Here is a 7,436-nt window from a genome sequence, read left to right as displayed (position 1 = left end):
TATATATTTTATTTCTGTTTTTCTTCCTCGTTTTTTTTTTGTGTGTTCCTTCCATTCCGACCACCGACGCACGATGGTCATAAAAATCAGAATCGGTAGACAGACGAGGAGTAGATAGATGACTACGTGAGCGAAATTAGAAGGTTAATGGGCCTAGCAGGATTTTTACGTGGAGCAACAATGGAGTGGCTTTTGTGACCGGATTCACCGACCATATCTCTCTACGTCTGCAGCAGATGCCGGACATCGAAACGATGTCGGTAGGAGAAATGATTGACAAATCGCGGGTGTTGAGGAAAAGCGACACACGCGACGTAGCGACGATAGTGACGGCGGATATGAGCAGAACGAAGAGGCAGGCGGCGAACAACGACAGCGAGAGTCTGGTAAGCGAACAGCCAAGGGACCATGCTTCAGATGTTGAGGTCCGGATATGGTCAGGGAATGTGCGGAACCAAAACCAATGGTGGCGTGTTACCGATGCGACCAACCTGGGCACAAAGCGAATAACTGCAAGCAGGGAAACGAAGAGAGAGGAACTATTCCGCCGCTAGTTCCCTCCTCGACTAATTGAAGGAACACAACCGATCGTTGCCTGTTGCGAGGCTTATGGTTGGGGCAAGGGAAGCACGAGCCCTCGTGGATATGGGTTGTACAACCACCCTGGAAACCGCGAGAATGGTCGTGAGCTGGAGTGGAAATATCATGCTCAGTGCGGTACATGGCAGGGAGGTCAAATGTAGAGGCATCAGCGAAGTGGAGCTGGAGATATATTGAGACTGCAGGCGATTGTAGTTGATGAGGTGGTGGACGGCGTCGACGTAGTGGTCGGAATGGATGAAGAAGAGAGCTTCCGTGCTGAGTTCGACGGTGAAAGATGGACGGTGGAGTACTACCTGAAAGGAGAAGCCAGGTCCGAGTTCGAGAGAGAGGTGAACAGACGGATAGAGGAGGGCATTTTGATATGATAGAGTGAGGAGACAACGAGCGGTTTGATGCCGTTGATGGTAGTGGTTCAGCCGACAAAGAATAAGGTTCGACCGGTGCTGGACTTCAGGGAGTTGAACAAACATATGTCCTGTCATACGGGCGGCGAGGCACCGAACGAGTGTGGAGAAACCCTTCCTGAGTAGATGCGAATGAGGGGAGTGACTGCGATCGTCGACCACAAGTCAGCCTGTCTGCAGCTCCATGTACCAGAGAAGTTGTGGAAGTAGCAACTGGTGAAGTACAAAGGCAGAACATACTGCCTGATTCGACTGCGTTTCGGTCTGAGTCGACTGCCTGAGTTCAACACCGAAGATCATGGTGAAGGTTCTCAAGGCGCTTCTGAGCAAAGAGGCCAAAGTGGAGCAGGTTACCAGCTCATATGTTGATGATATCCTGGTAGATGAGAATGTGGTATCGATAGAAGAAATCGTGGACCATCTACGGAGGTTCGAACTGACGACAAAGCCGCCAGAGGGAGGTACGGCGTTGGGACTCGGGAGGTACGGCGGTGGGACTCGGGTTCGAAAGAGATGAAGTGGGTAAGTTTGTGTTTGTGGGGAGCTGGTGGGTCACTACTCTGTTGCAGGATGGCTCCGAATGGCATGTAGCTATATCAAAAGGCAAGCAGAATGAGTGAACTGGGATGATAAAGTGGGAGAGAAGGCGATGGTATGGTGCAAGGCGAGCAGCATAGCGTTGGGAGTCATTTTTGAAATGGGAGGTATTGAAGCGGCGTGACTTAGGAAGAAGGATGACTACAACTATACCAACATAGCTGAGCTGGACGCTGTGTGAAAGTGTATGAACCTAACGCTGAGATGGGGACTGCGAGTTGTCGAGGTCCAGACTGATTCTGCCACGGTGCGAGGGTGGCTCGAATCAATGATCACCAACCGGAAGAGGATTCGCACGAAAGAGGCGCGGAAATGGTGATTAAGTGTCGCCTGGGAATCCCGAGGGAGCTAGCTGCTGAGTTCGGCCTAGAGTTGCATGTGGTTTTTGTTCCCCCCGGAAAAGAATAAGGTGGACGTTCTAATCAGAGTGAAAAAGCATTAGTTGGAAACAGCAGAGGATGTTCCGAGTGGGGTAGCAGCGGTTTGTCAGTTGGAAAGCACAGAAATGAGGAGGCTTCACAACATGCACCACATGAGGATCGACAGGACGTTGGTTTTGACCAGGATGGTCGACCCCGATGTCACCAGGGAGAGCATTCGGAGGACAGTGGAGAATTGCAACAGATACCAATCTATCTATCCTGCTCCGAGCGCACACGAAACAGGAAAGATTCGAGTGGATGAAGAGTGGAAGAGGCTAGCCATTAACGTGATGCACTATCGAAGAGAGGTGTACCTTTCAATGGTCGACTATGGACCGGGGCGAATGGTTATATGGAGAGAAATCACAGCGGAGACTGCAGTCAAAGCTGCAGAAGCGCTGAATGCGGTGTTCTTGGAAAGAGGACCTGCAGACGAGCTATTGATGGACAGCAGCACAGTTTTTCGCTTAGAGCAGCTGAAGGAGATGCTCGAAAGGTGGAGGACAAGACGCTTCTTTAGAGCTGAATACAGGTCAGGTAGAAACGGGATTGTGGAACAGCACCACCGTACGATTAAAGACATGGCTGAGAGGGGACGAGTTGCCCCCATGGAGGCAACCTTCTGGTACAATATGTCACCCAGGGTAGTGCAAGCCGAAGAGTCGGTCCCGCAAAGGGCCATATACCTGTACAGCAGCCAGAGGTGGAAGGGGTTACATCGGTACAGGTTGGGAGGAAGTGTGGGTGAAGCTCCCGAACGCTCAGTGTACCCCGAATAATGTATCAGTGGATGGAATGCTGTGTCACGTCCTGGGTATTCGAAGGGTGATTAGCTCTTCCTATGACGAAGAAGGAGAAGCCGGCCTCGTAACCCTACGGAGATTTCAAAGTTCGTCCTCCCAAGTGGATGGATGATTACGAAACAGAATAGAGGAGCAATGATCTTTAGATCAGGGAGGCATGTGGTGGAAGGATAATTGATTGGAGAGAAGAAAGAAAGAGGTCGCGAGAGGACAGGACGCGAAAGGACCGGAAGACGAGATTACGTCACGTAGGCGAACGACAGTTCAAGTCGGTCTCTTTCTTACGGTGTCTGCAGGCAAAGAAAGTCGTGTGCTGCTAGCGTAGTGGTCCTAGCTGGCGAGGGATCGGCAGAGTCGATGCGTGATTACAACTGAATGATCTGGCTGTCATCCCCGATGTAAACTTTATTTCGTGCCTTTAAACCACAACCGTCAACAGCGAGATCAGCAATGAATACTTTCATACTTATTCTGAATACGTCAAGGCAATTTCAGTGTGTTCAACTCATAAAGTAAATATTACACTTTATAGGTTAATACGTCTCGGGTGCCTTCCTGAGCTAAATATATAGTTGCATCCCTCATGATAGCAAATTTGTTTTTGACAATGTGGTAGTCCCCTTTTTTGGATTAGAAGACCGAAAATATGTACGTAGGTACAGTTGACTCCGTTAGGGCACAGCTGATGTCGTACTATGGGAGGCAACTCTTCATTTTCTCCCGGAAAATGTAACTTTTTATCACCGTTTTCGTTCCGCTTTTTAGCACCACCGAGTGAGCCAGGACTTTATATTCACCTCAAGCATAAAAGAGACTAGGCATTTCCGGCCAGCATATTTGAAGAGACGTCAATATTGCCAAGCATACCAATCGACGCGAAACCGTCGGTAAATTTCTGACCAGTTATATGCCATAACAAAGAATATACTGCTACGCAGTATAAAAGTATAATCGCTCGATTTGTCCTTTAGAGTGTACTTTCTGACAACCAACCGATAATATATGTGTGCGCGCGCGCAACGCGCGCGAGTTTGTGTGCGTGCGTGCGTGCGTGTGTGTGTGTGTGTGTGTGTGTGTGTGTGTGTGTGTGTGTGTGTGTGTGTGTGTGTATGTGTGTGTTTTTGTGCATGTGTGTGTTTGTGCTTGTGTGTGTGTGCGTGCTGTATCTACATGTGTGCGTATGTACATGTATATAATGCATATATACATAATAATGTGTACGTACACAAAAAGAAAAGTGCACAGTATATTATGCTAGAACTTATGATTGTAGGTGGGCAGTTTGTGACATAGGCAGCCGTTACTCCGTGTTTTACAGCTGCAAAAGCGTGCGCCTAATCGATCAGTTGCTCACTATGAGTCAAACCTTAGCCGCACACAGTTTAAAAGTTGGGTCCTTGTAAACTGTTCGTAAATTTAGTATCCATTCTAGGAGCCAGTAAATTAGCACCGAGAAGATTCTGCGTTTCCAAACCAGTGGTATTTAGAGCTACATTCATTCTACCTGATAGTATGTAGAGGAACTATATAGGTATGACCAGAAGAGCGTAACAACTTCTGAATTCCTTTAGGTCCAGAGACAGAGTAAATTCCTTAATCCTGTCTCATTTAGTTTGGAAGTTTGAGACCATAGAAATGACTGCTCCGTTATAGAGTCAGCAGAGACTCTCCACATTACAACTGCAAATCCTGTAGCAGCTCGCAGTATCGCACAGAAGGAAAACAAATGATTTTTAATTGCCACACTGAGATTTTGGATAATTTTCATCTGATTAAAGAGGAAATGGAAGTTAATTTGTTGTATCTTAGTAGCGTCTTTACACTCTGATAGTGCCGTTCAGTGACTCACGCGAATAGTGTGTAACAACTGATCACGTGACCTGTTTCGTTGAATTGGTACAAAGTTAACTAACGACCCATAAGGATCCACCATACAAAAGTAGATTCAGAAATACACGCATTCACGCACACACATACACGCATGTAACCATTCATACATGTACACATGTATACGTACCCACGCGAGCACGCACAAACAGCTTCTGCATCAAAAATGTAACAATAATTAAAATAGTTGTTTTCTGAACTGTGTATTTGAATGCTTTGGCTACACCTTTTATTGAATACACACATACACACACACATACATACACACACACATACATACACACACATACATACACACACATACAGACACATATACACACATACATACATACATACATACATACACACGCACACACACACACACACACACACACAACACACGCAAAGGCGTACACGTATACACAATATCTGATATTTGTATCTCTCTCTTTCACTACATATCTATGCATGTTTGTGTGAGTATCTGTGTAGATGTGTGTGCGCGTGTATGTGCATGAGTGCATGTCTCTCATAATAATATTTTCGTACTTTCTTTTTTTTTTACCAGTAAAAGAAGGTGCATCATTGTCATTCCTAGTACAATTTTTCCAAACGTCTTTATCTTCCCAGGCACACTAATTTGCAATCGGGAAATACCTAAAGTCTTAGAACCTGATATTACACAAAATAAGTGGAGCTCATATATTTCTGCTTCTGACAAGGCAGACAAAGCTCCCTACGGTTGCAGATATAGCCATATCACGTGACTTTGAATTTTGATGCAGAGCATCTTAATTCTCGTCAGTGGCTCTTACTGCGCCTAGGGTTAAGCTCAACTCACCTTGTCAGCTTATAAGAAAAACCATTGAATTGCAGGGAGGTTTATATAAAGACGATGCTCTATTTATTATCCCTAGCGACAACAAATCGATCATAGAAAGAATGAGGAAAAGAATTAGAAATTTTTTAAAAGCTTCAACTTACGTTTCAATATGGCACAAAAGTGGAAATTTTTTTGGATACTACATTAGACATTAACTCAGGATTATACCACCCCTGCAGAAAACCAGGCGAAGTTACGAAGTATGTGAACAAATTATAAGATCAGTACCCCCTGATATATTAAAATCAGTAGTTAAAAGTATTTCTAAAAGAATTACGAAGTTATCAGCAAAAAAGACATTTTTAATACCCATTCCCACCAGTATAACTTCGCTTTGTATCCTGCCTTAGAAGGCAGGCTACAACCATGGAATTACTTTTCTTAATCCAGAAAGTATAACACCTACTAATAGTAGAAATAATGAGAATTTAAGTGAGTGGGGGAATACAGGCTTACTTGGTCAGGAAAACAGACCTACTATAAAAGCAACCAACAAATCCATCGATTTAAATACAGAAGATAAGTAACAACAGGAAATTAGATGCTAACCAATAGGGATATTAGTTTGTATAATAAATGTAGTGGTGCGATTGAGCGGATTACGCCACCCTGTAATAATAAGAAAAATACCAATAGTATAGCCATATCTAATAATCAAGTCGCGACTTTGGGAAGCGTTGAAAGAGCAGGTAGATTCCGCTTTTACATACGTAAGAGGTCTGAAAATAATGATTTGGTCTGGTATAACTGTGCCATATCCACAAACACATATAAGAAATTTATGGCAATTTTAGAAAAAACTTCCCTGCTTCCCCCAGATACAATAGAATATTTTCCCGCAAAACAGCTTGAATCTTGTATTTCCTATTTTTTTAATATAAGTTCTTATTTTGTTTTCTTATTTTGATATTCTTACCTATTAACCTCTTACCCATTATAAGTTGTCACTGTTCTTTGTCAAAAGTAAAATGTAAAGCTTTGTATGAACTTTGTTGTGTTAAGTACTGATTATCACAGAAGTAATAAAATACAGATATACATTCTTTGATAATAATAAGAAAATGTTAAAAACAGTTTACAAGAAAGCATTTAAGAAAGTAATCAGAGTTCCGTTCTGATTACTTTCTTAAATACTTTCTTGTAAACTGTTTTAACATTTTCTTATTATTATCAAAGAATGTATATCTGTATTTTAATACTTTTGTGATAACCAATACAAAGCTCATACAAAGCTTTACCTTTTACTTTTGACAATCTTTTTCTAAAAAAGTGAAACCGGTCAAGTGAATAAACATGTTTAAAATTGCATTTTCAAACCTTCTTTCATGTATATTTCCACTCGTGCGGTACCTTACAACTTTACTTTGTTATATATATATATATATATATATGTGTGTGTGTGTGTGTGTGTATGTGTGTGTGTGTGTGTGTGTGTGTATAGGCGTAGGAGTGGCTGTGCGGTAAGTAGCTTCCTTACTAACCACATGGTTCCGGATTCAGTCCCACTGCGTGGCACCTTGGGAAAGTGTCTTCTACTATAGCCACAGGCCGACCAAAGCCTTGAGTGGATTTCGTAACGGAAACTGAAAGAGGCTCGTCGTATATATGTATATATATGTATGTATGTTTGTGTGTATGCTTGTGTGTCTGTGTTTGTCCTCCCCAACATCGCTTGACAACCGATGCTGGTGTGTTTACGTCCCCGTAACTTAGTGGTTCGCCATAAGAGAACGATAGAATAAGTACTAGGCTCCCAAAGAATAAGTTCTGTGGTCGATTTGCTCGACTAAAGGCGGTGCTCCAGCATGGCCACAGTCAAATGACTGAAACAAGTAAAAGTATATATATATATATATAT

The 7,436-nt window shown here is 43.3% G+C and overlaps 1 protein-coding gene across 1 annotated transcript in view; it reads right to left on the bottom strand.

Annotated features, from left to right (window-relative positions):
- LOC106883611 (transcriptional repressor CTCF) overlaps positions 1-7,436 on the bottom strand; it is a 145,994-nt gene that overhangs the window by 3,677 nt on the left and 134,881 nt on the right. The window lies entirely within an intron of this gene.

Source organism: Octopus bimaculoides, chromosome 14 (assembly GCF_001194135.2).
Source record: "Octopus bimaculoides isolate UCB-OBI-ISO-001 chromosome 14, ASM119413v2, whole genome shotgun sequence".
Lineage (NCBI taxonomy): Eukaryota > Metazoa > Mollusca > Cephalopoda > Octopoda > Octopodidae > Octopus > Octopus bimaculoides.
This window is presented reverse-complemented; position numbering and strand designations above follow the sequence as displayed.